The sequence below is a fragment of the Polypterus senegalus genome, chromosome 2 (genome assembly GCF_016835505.1).
Source record: "Polypterus senegalus isolate Bchr_013 chromosome 2, ASM1683550v1, whole genome shotgun sequence".
Classification (NCBI taxonomy): Eukaryota; Metazoa; Chordata; class Cladistia; order Polypteriformes; family Polypteridae; genus Polypterus; species Polypterus senegalus.
The window spans coordinates 87255276-87272858 of NC_053155.1; the positions used below are offsets into that span (position 1 = coordinate 87255276).

The 17583-nt window shown below is 38.8% G+C and overlaps 1 protein-coding gene across 2 annotated transcripts in view; it reads left to right on the forward strand.

Annotated features, from left to right (window-relative positions):
• The first annotated feature begins 10844 nt into the window (after positions 1-10844).
• The window catches only part of LOC120523132 (high affinity choline transporter 1-like), a 59845-nt gene continuing 53106 nt past the window's right edge, over positions 10845-17583 (forward strand). The window contains exon 1 of one of the 2 annotated variants that reach the window (XM_039744132.1): positions 10845-10910. The gene's annotated coding sequence lies outside the window, so the exon portion shown is untranslated. Of the gene's footprint in view, positions 10911-11109; positions 11182-17583 lie in introns of those variants that run through there. The other variant, XM_039744131.1, reaches the window with a different exon arrangement.

A 17583-nucleotide genomic window follows, 5' to 3' on the forward strand; every position in this document is an offset into this window, starting at 1 on the left:
TTTGTCTTTTTTTTTTGTCATACTGTATACTTGCATCATTTTTTAACTGAATTCCACCTCCAAAAGTATTGCTTCTGAGCATACCCCTCTCACAAGCTCTACTCCATTTTTACTCAGACACACGCCTGTGAGCGCATGTGGATGAGACACGAGTGTGCACTTTGATGGGCTATTGTCCTCTCCAGTTTTAATTCTCAATTTTATATCCAACTAGGGGTGCAAAGCCCACTGGCGCCTTTGGTGCCCAACCCCCTGTTGCGGCCAGAATATTAGGAAAATCTGTACAAAAGAAAAAATATTATTTATTGGAATCAAAATAACAAAATTCTATAAATATGTAGAAGAAGAATGAATTACTATTTAACGGAGTAAAAATCATGAAATGAGATTAAAATATTTATTCTCTTACCGATTGGAGTATTCCTGTTAAACTGATGTTCACTGTGCTCAATGAGTATTTATAAGAGACTAAATAAACAATCCATTCATTTTAGATAGATAGATAGATAGATACTTTATTAATCCCAAAGGGAAATTCACATAATCCAGCAGCAGTATACTGATACAAAGAAACAATATTAAATTAAATAGTAATAAAAATGAAAAGAATTAAAATAAAATTAATGTTCGCATTTACTCCCCCGGGTGGAATTGAAGAGTCGCATAGTGTGGGGGAGGAACGATCTCCTCAGTCTGTCAGTGGAGCAGGGCAGTGACAAAAGTATGTCACTGAAGCTACTCCTCTGTCTGGAGATGACACTGTTAAGTGGATGCAGTGGATTCTTCATGATTGACAGGAGTTTGCTTAGTGCCCGTCGCTCTGCCACAGATGTTAAACTGTCCAACTTTAATCCTACAATGGAGCCTGCCTTCTTAACAAGTTTGTCCAGGCGTGAGGCGTCTTTCATCTTTATGCTGCCACCCCAGCACACCACCGCGTAGAAGAGGGCACTCGCCACAACCGTCTGGTAGAACATCTGCAGCATCTTACTGCAGATGTTGAATGATGCCAACCTTCTCAGAAAGTATATTCTGCTCTGAGCTTTCTTACATAGAGCATCAGTATTGGCAGTCCAGTCCAATTTGTCATCCAGCTGCACTCCCAGATATTTTATATTTTAGCTGACATTCTTATAGATAAAAATTTTTTTTTTTTTTTTTCAAATAACTAATTTAAATAAGAGGATAAATCACATGAAAACTAAAGTGGTATGCAGTGGGTCATCGTAACTCGACCTTCAGCTAACTAAATCACCAAAATACAAGCATTGGTGTTATGAATAGATTAATTTTTTTAATAGAATGTTCCTGTGAAAGAAAATGTACGCGATCAAAAATAAAAACCACGACTTTCTTGATATTAAAAACCACAACTTTCTTGATATTTTAGTTTATGATTTAAAAATGGAATAAGAATCTGAAAATCTAACAACATCACATTAAAGTTCAATAAACACTCTGAAAAGAATAACACCAAACATATATATGTAAGTTTTTTATTTTTAACCTTTGCTTATTCTAACATGTAGCTCTTCTATTTTGTGGGTAATTATTTAAGACTGGTGGCTTTGAAGATGTCTGGGATAGCACTTTTAAGTACATTATTGTTGAATTGTTAAATATTTTTTCTGTAGACTGTGTCACTCCATAGACTTGGGTTTTAGTGCCTGCTCATTCAAATTATGATTTTACCTGTGTTTTACACCCATAAATGCACTTGCTAGACTCTTTGGTGACTCTAATTTTCTTCACTATCAGCTCCGCTGTGCCCTATGACTGACTGACATCCCATCAGGCTTTGATCTCATTATTGTTGCTCCTCATGATATTTGAGAGAAAAACAATGAAATGCTGATGGATACATACTAAAGTGTAGTTAAAGTTTTACTAGAAATAAAAGAAAAAATTATAAACAGTTCGTGTAAGTTGCATTTTAATAAAGGCAAATGGTGTATTTACATACTGCTCTTTGAAAGTAGCCTGAAGATCAGTATTTGGATACAATTACATGCATAGAAAACAGAGCCCTTTCTTTGTTTTTCACACGGTATTGAAATTCTAAATCAAACTTGCAGTCAGCCCATATTTTATATGTGGCCTTTTTTTCACATGCCCATTAAAAGATGTTGAACAGAATAAGATTTTAATAAAGCATCAAAATGTGTAAAACCCAAGCAAAGAACCAGCACCCTCTGTCCATGACAACTGATGCCTGAATTGTGCCTGACACAGCCAGGATTAATTCCAGCCTCATGACCAGGAGCTGGATTAAAAAGGTTCAGAAAATGAAAGAACAAATAAGAAGAATTAAAAAAATAGTACAATTCAAAACAGGAATGCTGTATTGACAGACTTTAAGAAAGCCCTGGAGAAGATGTACTGTATATAACAAGAATTGAAAAAGAAGAAATAAGATGACACTAACGAAGCCATACTATAGCAAAATATTGGAGGTTCTGTTTGAGAAAATCATTGCAATGAATTAAGCAATTTAAGTGAATATACCATAAGACAACAAGTTAGAATCAGGGAACACGGTGCAAAATAGCAGTAGTATTTTAATTTAAAACTAGGGGGTTACCCCCTAATTGCTTCGCTCGCCAAGGGGCCTACGCTACGCGCCAGCCACTTGTGTCTTTGCTGCTCATGTTGTGAAGAGGGGGGCTGAACGAACCCCAAGGAGATGCAGTCACTCCTCTAAGAACCCCTTCTTAAATGGTGATACAATGGGAAACAAATAAAATTTTTTTTTACCTCTTCTTTGCTCAATCAGCTGCTGGATTGCTGCTGCTGCTGCCGCCATGCTGCGTGATCTGCATCTCGCGCAGTGCTTTGAACATTTAAAAGCCCGTACAGCAGCTTTCTTTGACATCTACTCTTATCTTTTATTTCCGGCCCCAGGCATGGTTAAATATCTTGGCACAAATTCTCCTCTCGCGGGACCGCAAATTGTGGAATAAGACTCCATCAGCAAACTGGTAGGAATGCTCTGACGTGCTGAGTTTGTATGATTTTCCATGTATTGTTTTTTATACAGTATATCTCTACACAAATCAAATTCTACCCTATACTGTTACATGTGTGTTTTATGCATTAATTTGTTTGTAATAAGACTGGCACATGCATCCTTGACCAATAAGAAAATGTATTCACTGGAAAGTTATTTCATAAAAAGTCATACAGGTTGGACGATAGGTGAAATTGAGTTTCAGTGATAAGAACTGTTACCTTGCAATGTCTGATTCCCTGCCCTGTCACCAGGCACTTTACTTTTTTCTCAAAAGTCAGTGACATGCATGATGGGTTAAGTTATGCCACTATCTTGGTCTGATATGAAGGAGTGCATGTGTAGCTGTGGACTGTGACAGGCTGATGTTTCATTCAGGGTTGGTTCCATATCAGGAATTATGTACTATGTGTATTATTATTCTGCATATCTTCACTAATTTTGTTTTCTGTTGTATTCAGATATGATGATAAGACTCCCTGGGTGGGTAGAGTTAGGATATTACACATGAATAGTGTGGATGGCTATAGCATTACTGTTTATAGATCTACAGAACTGGTCCAGTACAACTCACTGCTGGCTGGTTTGGAGTGAAGTTTTTGAGCCTCAGCAGGATCCAGCACCACACCAATAATTTGCTTTAGGAAGGTCAGTCACAATCAGTGAATTTGACCTCTCTGATCACTTGTGGGTGGAAAGGCAGCCAAATTAAGATTGCTCTGTTTTTCATTTTATGTTATTGCAGGGTTTCACTGTATTTTATACTAATCACTATGTAAATTATTTTTGTGTAAGACATATGTGCATGCTATGTACTCAGCCAGTACCATGAAGTTATTAGATTGTGTCTGATGTCCTGTAAATACAAATATGTATTGGCAATTAGGTGAATGATTCACTTTTGTTCTCTAGTCTTCATGTTGGATCTGAGAGGAATGAAGAAGGTCAGAGGATAGTGGATTTTGCCAAAAAGATGGACATGGCTGTGGTGAATATGTATTTTAAAAAGAGAAAGGAACATAGGGTGACGTACGAGAGTAGAGGAAGATGCACACAGGTAGATTACATCCTATGCAGAAGAGTCAATCTGAAAGAGACTGAAGACTGCAAAGTAGTGGCAGGGGAAAGTGTAGTTAAGCAGCATAGGATGGTGGTCTGTAGGATGACGTAGGTGATCAAGAAGAGGAAGAGAGTGAGGACAGAGCCAAGGATCAAATGGTAGAATTTGAAAAAGTAAGACTGCAAGGTTGAGTTTAGGGAGGAGGTAAGACAGGCAATGGGTGGCCGTGAAGAGTTACCAGACAGCTGGGCAACTACAGCAGAAGTAGTAAGGGTGACAGCAAGAAGGGTGCTTGTTGTGACATCTGGATGGAGGAAGGAGGAAAAGGAAACCTGGTGGTGGAATGAGGAAATATAGGAGAGTATACAGAGGAAGAGGATGGCAAAGAAGAAGTGGGATAGTCAGAGAGATGCAGAAAGTAGACAAGAGTACAAGGAGATAAGGCACAAGGTGAAGAGAGTGGTGGCAAAGGCTAAAGAAAAAACATATGATGAGTTGTATGAGAGGCTGGACAATAAAGAGGGAGAAAAGGACCTGTAACGATTGGCTAGACACAGGGACCAAGCTGGGAAAGATGTGCAGCAGGTTAGGGTGATAAAGGATAAAGATGGAAACATACTCACAAGTGAGGAGAGTGTGTTGAGCAGATGGAAAGAGTACTTTGAGAGGCTTATGAATGAAGAGAACGAGAGAGAGAAGTGGTTGGATGATGTGGAGATAGTGAATCAGGAAGAGCAATGGATTAGCAAGGAGGAAGTAAGGACAGATATGAAGAGGACGAAGAATGAAAAAGCCGTTGGTCCAGATGACATACCTGTGGAAACATGGAGGTGTTTAGGAGAGATGGCAATGGAGTTTTTAAACAGATTGTTTAATGGAATTTTGGAAAGTGAGAGGATGCCTGAGGAGTGGAGAATAAGTGTACTGGTGCCGATATTTAAGAATAAGGAGGATGTGCAGGACTGTAGTAACTACAGCCACAACATGAAGTTATGGGAAAGAGTAGTGGAAGCAAGGTTAAGAAGTGAGGTGATGATTAGTTATGGGTTCATGCCAAGAAAGATCACAACAGATGCAATGTTTGCTCTGAGGGTGTTGATGGAGAAGTATAGAGAAGGACAGAAGGTGTTGAATTGTGTCTTTGTGGACCTGGAGAAAGCATATGACAGGGTGCCTCGAGAGGAGCTGTGTTATTGTATGAGGAAGTCAGAAGTGGCAGAGGAGTATGTAAGAGTTGTACAGGATATGTACGAGGGAAGTGTGACAGTGGTGAGGTCTGCGGTAGGAATGACGGATGCATTCAAGGTGGAATTACATCAGGGATCGGCTCTGAGCCCTTCCTTATTTGCAATGGTGATGGACAGGCTGACAGATGAGATTAGACAGGAGTCCCCGTGGACTATGATGTTTGCTGATGACATTGTGATCTGTAACGAGAGTAGGGAGCAGGTTCAGGAGACCCTGGAGAGGTGGAGATATGCTCTAGAGAGGAGAGGAATGAAAGTCAGCAGGAACAAGACAGAATACATGTGCGTAAATAAGAGGGAGGTCAGTGGAATGCTGAGGATGCAAGGAGTAGAAGGTACATCTTCAAATTTCAGATATAATTGAATGTATAAATAAAGTGTTACAAAGCTGTTTAAACCACAAGTTTCCAATTACTGTGTGAATTTGAGCAGCCTGCTCATTTGTCAGTTGAAAAATGTAATATGTTAACAATCTTAATGTTGTAGCTTTCTTTGGGTAATGGTGCCTACCTAATAATAATAAAACAAGAAAAGTAAAATCTACACACATTCTCCATGGTGAGCATATTTAGAAGTTTTTAAACATTAGTGTGGCTGAGGTTGAATTGTTGTTTCTAAGTCTACTAACTCCACCTAGTGGCAGCATAAGACAAACACAGCCATTAAATCACAAGGTTAGGTGCTACACCCACCACAAGCACTAATTGTATGCCCAAGTTTGTCTTTTTGGAGAAGTCTGATAGCTTTAAAAATGGAGAGATCCCAAAGAAAATAATTTTGTTCTTTTAGTTCTTGGGGTGTACTCATTTTTTTCCTAATTTGCTTTGATGTCTAGTTAGGGAAGATGCCTCGTCCTCCTCTTTTGGCCATCTAGACCTGAAAAATCCTCATTTTAGACCATTTTTGGTACATACTTTGTGCAAGAGATTACACCATTATCATAAACAGTAAACCAATGGGTGTCTTCAGCAAAAAATGATCAGAACGACATGAAGTTGCCAAGTTGCCACATTTACTGACCCCAGGGTCGACCCCGAAAGGAAAAAAGGGGTTAAACTTACTCCTTTTCACACAACATTGATAAAATGGGGACTGGTAATAAAGGCTCGTAGAGTGTTGTTTTATGCTATTTTTAGGTTGCGGATCACGAATATAATATTTTTGACATTCAATTCTTCACCGTTGGTCCTAGTCCTCTAACAGCCACTCTTAGAAGGTTAAAAAATTACACATTTCAAAGATAAGCACATTGGCTATTGTTTTAGACTATTTCAAGTTTAGTGATTACAAATCTGATGTTATTTCTGACATTGGATCCATTACTAGAAATCTGGACCTCTATGAACCTCTATCAGAGGATGCAATATGACAAATTTCTCTTGCACTCAAGAATATTTGGACTTCAGACATTTAAATTGAAGCAAATATTTGAATAATTAATAATCTGATGTAACTGTTCTTATTTATTATAAACTTTTATCCCATGAAGTAAATTATTGCATTTTATGATCACAATGAACTAAGGCGGCTTACACTAATTCAAAGGTTTTTTAGCTTGTGATTAAACTGTCACTACATATTATATTTTGGGATAAACGCTATAAATTATTCTTTGTAGACGACTGTCGCTTCTGGCCTGAATGCAGCCAAGGTGGCGTATGTATCCTGCCAATGCCGGCTGACGCGTATTCAATTTGTACTGGTACGATACTTCTGTATTGGAAGCACTGGTCACGCCATCTAGCAAGTGGAAACTACACCCACCTGATGGAAGTGAAGTGTTGGTGTGGCCGTGCACGTTAATTCTGGCTGCTAATTTTGAGAAACTGTCTAAATTTGAAGTAAGTTGTGCTAAGATAAAAATACGTACCAGCGTACTGTTTGCTTGTGTGTTATATTAAATATTAAACAATATCAATTTAATTTAGCATCTGCTTGACAGCAAAAACACAAATATTTCCTTCTTTATGTAATTGTAAATAGATTTAAGCAACACGGGGTTAAAATAAAACTTCATATCAGATATCAAAATACTGCCTTTACCTGTTTAGAGTGGTTCTTCTTAGACTCTTTAAAAACAATATTTCAGGTCAACGAAAAAAATTACCGCATAAATTTGCATTAACCTGTCTGAATTATGTCAACTTCTTTTTAAATCAAGTAGATCCAATACACTTCAGTAAGTAAAATGGATTCGCTTTTCATTTACATTTAAAGGTCTTTTAAAGTTGAAATTCGGCAAAAGTTTTTCATCAATATAATTATAAATATCTTGTGACCAGCGTAGCTCAAGCTAGTTCAGTGACTCTCTCGGGCAACCGTAAGTGACAAAAACTTACTTTACAACAGAGCAGCGTTTCATTTTTCTGCGTGTAAATTATTAAAGAATACTTAAGAGATTACTGTGTTCGGAAAGGAAGGGGATTCTCGAAATCAGGGAGACTGGCTTGCTGGTGGGGGATTTCGACGGTATGACCAGGCAACATTAGTCGCGTCCGTTATTTTCATGTGGACATTTCAAACTAGCGCCGCGGTCTGTTAAACTCCTAAGCTTGTACGTATCTTTGCTTGTCATTAATCTCTGAGCATTTCAGAGGTTGTGAGAAGTCCGTGTATACTACTCCAATAAATAGTATGCGAAATTGAGGGCGCAATATCACTGATCACACACTTAACTATGGTGACCCACTATTTAAAACACTGCATTGTAGTATCCATTGAATAAGGTGGTTACCATTATGTGGATTTGGAGTTAATCAGAGTTTGACAATTAATTTTCCCAATACAGCTGCGTTGTGTCCTGAAAAACGCACTTGTAATTAAACAGGAGTACAGTATTATTGCATATCGATACAAATCAAACCGTCCTAACGTGACTTATATTACACAGTAACGGCGCAGAATATAAGTGACTTGAACATTCATAGTTTTCATTCTCTTTCTCTGTACGTTTAGCATTCGTTTGCTCAGAGGTTGATGCGCTTGCTGCTTCCTGAGCAGCTCTTCTTTTCTCCACCCTCGCGGCCCACTTCTTCTCTTTTTTTTCATCGGCATCTTTTCACGTTAAAACTGATTAAGTCGTTATTTGTGTTGCAATTACTTAGTACGTTTTCCTTAATTTTTCACTTAAGCTGCCACTTAAATCTTCAATCTGCCTCAAGAATGACATAAGATACGAAGATGTTGGGGAAGTGACGGCGAAGGTGGTAGGTAATGAGAATAGCGCCCATACGCATGTTTCGCCCGCTGCCGAGAGCTGATTCTATAATAAAATAAAATAAAAATAAACAGAAGAATAATCTTGGAGGTCAATCATCATCCCGAAAACGAATAGTAGACGCCGCGTAGTATATACATGTACAGTATGTACCAAATTCCAGGGCAAGAGTCCAAACGGTTTGCGAGCTACACGTGATTTAAAACTCTTGAGAGACAAACTGACAGCCACATTAGCGTATTATGTAATAATATTACATTAAAATACACGGTCATCGTTGTACTTTTCCCGTTCTCTGCGGGATTTATAGGAGAGTGTCCAGGTTGTTAACACATATTCATTTGACTAGTGTCCCCACATTTGGAATGACAGAATCCACTGTATAATTTAGTAACAAAAATGTGGCCTAACGTGTCTTAACCCTTTAGTAATCCAGTTTAGTGCCACAAATCGCTCTGTGCTGCAGACACGGCAGCTTGCGTACGAAGTCTGCAAGTGATTTTGACCAGAGTGTACACTTTTAAAAATAAAAGTGCCAGAGTGGTTCTTCAGAACGATGCCAAAAAAGAAATATTTTTTGGTCCCCTGGCGAACCATCCATACGAATTTTCTAGAAAGAACCTTTATCTATTAAAATGTTACTGGCGCTATAAATGACCATGAATTGATGATAACAGATTAGCAGACCTATAAATACCTGGAAGTGCAGCTGGATGACAAATTGGACTGGACTGCCAATACTGATATTCTATGCAAGAGAGGACAGAGTTGACTATACTTCCTTAGAAGGCTGGCGTCTATCAACATCTGCAATAAGATGCTGCAGATGTTTTATCAGACGGTTGTGGCGAGTGCCCTCTTCTACGCAGTGGTGTGCTGGGGAGGCAGCATAAAGAAGAGGGACGCGTCACGCCTGGACAAACTGGTGAGGAAGGCAGGCTCTATTGCAGGCACGGAGCTGGACAGTTTGACAACCGTGGCAGAGCGACGGGCACTGAGCAGACTCGTGTCAATCATGGAGAATCCACTGCATCCACTGAACAGTATCATCTCCGGACAGAGGAGCAGCTTCAGCGACAGACTGCTGTTACTGTCCTGCTGCACTGACAGACTGAGAAGATCGCTCCTCCCCCACACTATGCGACTGTTCAATTCCACTCGGGGGGTAAGCGTTAACATTATACAAAGATATTGTCTGTTTTACTTGCATTTTTATCATTCTTTAATTTAATATTGTTTTTTTTTATCAATATGCTGCTGGAGTATATGAATTTCCCCTTGGGATTAATACAGCATCTACTGTATCTATCTATCTATCTATCTATCTAGTGAAACACCAATGGGTTCCTTATTTTAAACGGACACTTTACTGCATGCGACAACACTGACTCAGATCAAGTACTCTTGATCTGTAGCATCGTGCTAGACTACTGTACATTAAAGATTTCAGTTTTATCCACTTACTGGGAAACTACAAAGCCCAGAAAGACCATTTTAAATGCAAAGAACTATTCCCAGAATTAAAAAAAGTTCCACGACAACTACAAAACCCAGTAAAGTGCCATTACAGAAAACCTGTGTTTTTAAGAGTATACCCTCGTTCGATTGCAGTTGAATAGGGTCTGTCTTCTCCAAAATCTGGATACAATCAAAGTGCCCCGACTTGATTCAACCTTTTACAAAGGTTCGTTAATTCCGTCAAGTGCAACAGATGTGAGCGTGTTCATTTATTGGCGAAAAAGGAACCACAATGGGAAATATTTTTTTCGAATTATTGACAAATTTGAATTATGCAAATCAATATTTACCTTTTAAAACACTGTGCCTAACTGATTACACTACAACTTCGCAAATTGGACTGAGACAAAAATAAGTAGCAACAACTGAAAATAATAAACCACACGCGAACCGTAACGCTCTTTACAGCTGATTGGTGCTTTAACGGCTCACTTCACTGATCATCGGTTAATAAAAAAAACATTTGCAAATGATCCGCCTTTAATCCTATTACATTGTGTCCAACCCAGTGTGTGCGGACTTTTTTGTAATGACCGTCAACACATCACTGCCGTTTATAGCTCTGGTTACTTAAAGCTGTAAAAGTGTGGGATTTAGAAACTGTTTCGTGCGCTCAGTGCGTTTAGTGCATACGTAGTAATCATTCCACCTTATTTTGCTCCCCAGCATCTGGCAAGGGTATTTAAAAAAATGAGCATATTTTTAAATATATGAGCCCATAAAACAAGTTATCTGGCTAATCCATTTGGAGTATGCATATCGCTGCATTTGTGCTGTTAATGGTAGCGCAACGCTACTAAATCCTGCCATGAGACCAGATTTGGACAGAGCACCCATGGAAAAACAAATCACCACGGATGGGTAAATAAAAAACAACAGTCTGCCTTCCTAATGAAAACAGTATAGTGCGTTTGTTATCGGCAGTCAGAATACTGAATGAACTGCGCAAAGATCTTGTGTTTCACTGCTTGGTATGTTGTGGGATTTGAGCTAATCCCTGGCACGCCGCCCCGCCCCGCTCGCATGGCCCCATGTAAATTAGAGCATTTAAAGAGCTGGGGGGATTTAAAACTTTTAACCGCAACAGGAGAGTCCTTTCAGCACGGCCGGCATCGAGGGTCACAGCGCACAAGTGAGAACCGCTCCTTGACTTTACGCTCACTTATCTTTGGCTAACTGTCCTTTCTTAAATTATCCTCTGCTTTTATTCTTTTTTTTTAAATTACCTGCAAACGGCTTCCCTTTGCTTGCTTGGCTTTTCTCTACAAACGGGGTAGTTGTGCTGAATTGTAGTAAATGCAAGAAAGAAAATGACTTATGCTAAAACAACCTGTGTTGGATAGATAGTAATATGCTGGGATCCTTCAGTAAATGCGACCTAGTGTAGTTTAAAGAATGAAGACCTAAAGTTTGACATGTGAACTTTGTTTTACATGATATTCAAACAATATGGTCTTTGTGTAGGGTGTGTTATATGTGTGCTTCCATACTGGTTTACTGTAGAGTCTCATGACTGTAGTGCATCTCTGTATGCTCTCAAAGTGCCATTGACCTGGCACTGCTTCTGGTGTATTTAGTATATTGCCTCTCTTGTTGGAAAAATAATCCTGTCCGATATTTTGCAATATGTATGGGCTTATTGCAGTATTACCAAACAGGCCTTGTGGGAAAAATGAGCATGGGTTACATAACAAATAAATTACTTCCAGTGGACCAGTAATGAATTTGTTCTAATTAGAAAAATGATTCTGATACTTCTAATCATGTACCTGACATGTATTTTATTTCTCTTTTGTATTAGTTTAATACTTATTTGGTGGCTGAGGGTTTAAAAATCTCAGAAAAAATCAAAGTGACCCACTCATCCTGTTCATCCAGTCTGAGGTGAAAAGGTTTGGAATTATATTGAAAGTTAAGACTTATGGAGGATGTGAAGTGAATTAGAGACAGGATATCTGGAAGGCGGGGCAGTACAGTGGCATAGTGGTGGCAGAAAGGAGACCAGGGTTTGTGTCCCAAGCCCTCCCTGCGTGATGTTTGCATGTTCTCCCTGTGTTTGTGTGGGTTTACGCCAGGGGATCCAGTTTACTGGAGGGTGGGTGAATTAGCAATGCTAAATTGGCCCTAGTTATGGATATATGTGTTCGCACTGCAATGGGCAGGTGCCTGACTTATGCCCTATGCTCGCTGGGCCAAGCTTCAGCCCTGCACGACTCTGGTCTGGATTAAGTGGGTTAGAAAATGACCTGACATATCTGGAAGGCTGGTGTAATAGGAAAATATCATCCAAACTGTTTAGTTATATTTATTGGTCAAACAAGCTGCAATTCTCTACAGTACCTTCAGTTGATGTGTACAGGTGTATTATTTAGTCCAAGGCAATTAATATGATGAGGATATTCTGTCCATAAGAATTTCTTATATTTCCTATGAAATCTGATCAGTTTTTTTTTTTTTTGTTCAGCACCTCCTGATTCACCGATATGAGAAAACTTCACACATGATATATTGCTTGATGTGTTTTGATGTCTAGTTATGCAAAATGTTGAGTTTCCCCCATTTTTGGCTCTGTAGACCCCAAACCCCCTCAGTTTGTAGTCCATTTCTGGACCATATTTTGTGCAGGACGTTTCACCCATATGATACAGAATAAACCAATAGGTGTCTTCAGAAAAAATAAGAAGGAACTGAAGTTGTGTATGAAACATCAACCAACCCCAGTGTTTCACCCCCTAATGGTATCGAGGGGTCAATGTTCCACCTTTTCATAAAACTTTTGAAAAAAATGGGTATTGATTATATAGTATAAGCACACCAAGTGTTGTTTTTATGTTTTTTTGACATTGCTGATCACAAAAATGACTTTTTTTATATTTTATTCTTTACTGGTAGTCACATCCCTCTAAGAGGTACTCTCAGAAGGCTAAAAATGACAAATTGCAAACATAAGCGTAAAGGGTATAATTTTATTGTGCGAGTTTAGATTTTTGATCCTTTACTAGGGTTCTAACTCTTTATCAGAGGATGAACAATGAAAAATGTCTATTACAATCAAGAATATTTATACTTTATACTATACTTTGAAGCACACATTTGAATACTGTAATTCATATATTTGGGGAAGCTTTTCTTGTTTATTATTTATTCCTACTTCTTGAAGCAAATCATTACATTTCCTATGAACACTTTCAATTAGTCTGGCTTACACTAATTTAGACTTTTTATACTGTTATTAGCATTCATTTTTTAATAACTAAAACACAGACAGGTTACATGTGAAGGGTGACACAGTGTGTCAAATTCAGATTTGAACCAGCAACTTTAAGAAGTGCTTTAGCCATTGTCTCTCACTGTACACTATAGTGGCACAGACATGCGTGGCCTAAAAGCAAACCAGGACATGCATATGTTAATATTCCATTACTTCGATATCAAGAATAAATAGACACAAGCCTCATGTTCATAAAACTACAATTGACAAGAGATTATGAAACTTGATTTGTCCAATTTATGGTCTCCCAGGGTTGAGCCAATTGAGTACACAGCAAAAAACAGCCCTGGACTGAGCACCAGCCTATTACAGTAAAATGAACATATAGTGCCTAACTTTTTCAAACTTGTTCTGTCCAGTTCAGAGTAGTGGTGGTTTAGCAGCACTGGGCACAAGCCAGAAAACAGCCCCAAACAAGTCTCCAGTCCATCACAGGTAACCTGTACATGTAGCTAGCAGGGCTCAAACGAAAGAAAGAAGGGATACCCTTGCAGTCAGAAGCCTTATTAGTCACTTGAGCTGATGGACTGCTCCTTTGGCTCAGCTGGCTAAGACAGTCCTTGTGGGGAATCCCTTATGCTCTTCCTGCAGCCCAAAAGAGTGTGCCACCTGAATGATGAAAACCTGGGCAGATACAGTGTGTCCGGTGCCAATTCAGGTTACAAAGGGACCGGACAGAGTCCGGACTGGGAAAGGATTTGCTCATCGCAGCATGTAAGTGTGCAGTAAAATAACTTAAATTACACCTACTAACAGTTGTAATTCCTGTGCAATGCTGACTTTAAAAGGATTAATCATTTAAGTGTAGTATTCAAGTCATTCTTTTGACTGTGTATTACTACTTTTATTTTGAAATGATAAAATGGACCTAATCTCTTCAAACATCTTTTAGAAATATGTTTTAATGTCGATGAATTATTTTGCATAATAACCTGCCTTTAAGTACAGAAGAAATACATGAAGATACACTGCCCCAATTGCAATGGACTTTCCAAATAAATCCACAAATGACTAGTTAGTATAGCACCTCGAAAAAAATAAAATAAATAAAAATACACTGAATAACGGATATCCGCAAGAGTGACAGGGAAGGTCTACAGGATGGTAGTGAGACCAGCTATGTTATATGGGTTGAAGACGGTGGCACTGACCAGAAAGCAGGAGACAGAGCTGGAGGTGGCAGAGTTAAAGATGCTAAGCTATGCATTGGATGTGACGAGGATGGATAGGATTAGAAATGAGTACATTAGAGGGTCAGCTCAAGTTTGACGGTTGGGAGACAAAGTCAGAGAGGCGAGATTGCGTTGGTTTGGACATGTGCAGAGGACAGATGCTGAGTATATTGGGAGAAGGATGCTAAGGATAGAGCTACCAGGGAAGAGGAAAAAAGGAAGGCCTAAGAAAAGGTTTATGAATGTGGTGAGAGAGGACATGCAGGTGATGGGTGTAACAGAACAAGATGCAGAGGACAGAAAGTTATGGAAGAAGATGATCCACTGTGGCGACCCCTAATGGGAGCAGCCGAAAGAAGAATACACTGAATAACACTACTGGTCGTGTGCTTTGTTCTGGCACAAACTATAGGTGACTGCATCAGAGCTTTTCAAAGTAACTATGTTGATGTATAATTATAACTCTGTTTGCTTCGTGTTAATGCTTAACCTAATTTTCATGACCAACAAATATTAGTTTTAAACTTAAAAACTGCATTTAGGCTAATCTGTAACAGATGAAGGTAGTCAGTAACTTACAAAATACTCAGCTGTAAGTAGTAACAAATCACCAGGTTTGTTCCAGCAATAGAAACTGCCAGAATCATTAGCAAAGGTCTCTGTGGAATGAGAAGAGCAAGCCAAGAAAATGTTGCAATATTTAATATCTCATTCAATTCACTTTTGTAAATCACATCACACTGATGGCTTATTGAATTGTGATTGCATAGTGGCGCATTGTGTAGTGCTGCCACCTAACACATCCAGAATCCTGGGTCTGACTCCTTTGTTCATGTTACGTTGGCAGGTTATCCTTCTGCATGGGTGTCAGAGGCCCTGAAATGGACTGTTTCCTGCCTAAAGTGGTGTATAAATAAAAAAAGCATTATTATTAATATTATTTATTCTTATTGTTATTATTAACAGGCCCAATGCTTCCAAGTCAGGTTCCAGCCCCTCAACACTCTGAATAAAAGGCTCATGAGAGAAACATGCAACACAGAAGTGATGTTTTTTGGTTCATTTAAAAGGTTTTATTTAGTTAGATGCTGAATAAAAGAGCTTTTAAAATCATTTTTGGAATTTCTTTTTGAAATCACAGTCAGCTTGCCCTACATCTAATACACAGACATGGGTGAGAAAGGGCCAAACAAAAGGGCGCTGACAAAACTGAGTGTTTGCTAGATAGAGTTGTAATTTATCTGGGAATAGCTAAAGACGTTTACAATACCAAGCCTTTAAAAGCAATAGGCATTGCTGTGTGGATTTGTGTGTTGTGACTCTTGTGACTTTGCTTATGATTTTATGATTATAGTAGATGTAAAACTCGATTTTTTTGTCTTGTTTTGTATTTTGTTTGCATTTTAGACTATTGTGTGCATTTTCTGAGTTGTAGCAATGACTCATTACTGTCATGTGTCTCCCAAAAGTCACAACATTTGATGCCATCAAGTTGTAGCTATTTAAGAGATGGTACCTTGTTTAGAATCGCACAACTTTCTTGATATCTCCAAAACTAGCTACCACATGCTTAAAAACGTTTTTTCTTTGTCATTTGGGTCCTATCATTTGATTCTGTTTCTCTCTTTCCTCTGGTCCAAAATGTACAATCTGCTGCTCTGCCTTTCCTCTTTCTCAGTCAGGCCAACATGGCCCTTTATCCGTGTTCATGACATGTTTGCTGTGCCCTCTGCAATGTCCTTGACCCAGAGCTCTAAAAATGTGTACCTTAAGGGGAGATGATAGCAATGACTTGCAGTCCACAGATACTGTCTGAAGGTGTTGTTTACTTATTATATTCCTTTCGTCAAAGTTTCTTTCTATAATTTTGAAAACGTTTCTTCAGACTTTGAAGTTCAGGGACTCTGAATGTTTGCATATTGTGTGACAAAAATTAATTTTGCCTAGAGTGGGTGACCAATTTATAGTATATATCTAGCATAGCCTCCATATCAAAGGCAAAATACAAAAATGTAAAAAAAAAAAAATCAACCACTTTGCATCTTTTAAAATCTTTCACTTTTGTATTGGCAGTTAGTGTTTTTTAAAAGAGTTTCATCACAATCTTTTTTTGTAGCAAAAAGATTACAGGAAGATGTATTAATTTTCTTCTGTCGACAGTGATAACAAATCAACTTTTATTAACTTGAACTCATTCCTAATATTTAGCTCTGCATGTCAGTTACGTCCAAGTTCTCACTACAGGATTGTACTTCTCAGTAAAATAAATGTTGAACTAAGAGGCACTTGTACTGCTACTACAGCACCAAAAATGCTTCAAACAATAAATGAAAGAATTTGGAAGAAGTCCAATAGTTGAACTTTGTAAGGTGAGATGGGCAAAACACATTTGGCCATTTATGATCTAGCACTGGGAAAGATTATTTTGTGAAAGGTAGTAAGAACTAGTTTTGATTAAACACAAATTTCATAATAAAAATGTAATATTGAATTGGATGTCCAAGATCAGTATCATTGTTGGGCTCAGGACTCTCATAGTTTGTTCTTTATGTCCAATATCCAGAGAACTAGCTTTAAAAGCGAAATGTTTGCTTCCAAAAGCCACTGCTCCATTTAATGTAAACTCTGTTACTCAAGTAAAGTTAATGTTGTGCCATAAGTTACTAGACCTTTTAGAAACTGATTAATTTCAGCTAATCCAGTGCACTTCACCCAAACAAACAGATCTGGAACACTTTATTAAGAAATAGCCAGTGTGGTGGATGGCCGGCTTCAAGTTCCGGTCCTCACCCCCAGGCTGCCAGGAGGAGCTCTACCGACAGCGTGGACGGGCCCCGAATTCCAGTAGGGCCTTATGGACTTTGTAGTCTTTACGCACAGCCCTGCTGGATACCGTGGGGGCCACTGGGAGTCGCTGTAGGAGGGCCTGTGGACTTGTATGTGCCCTATACCCCAGAAGTGTGTCACAATCCCAGGACAGGAAGAGACGGCGTGCTTCCGGGGTGAAGATATGGATTGTTGACCCTGACCCTCAAGGAATAAAGACTTGTGGACTGTTGGGCAGGAACACCTCTGGGTCAGGGGATATAAA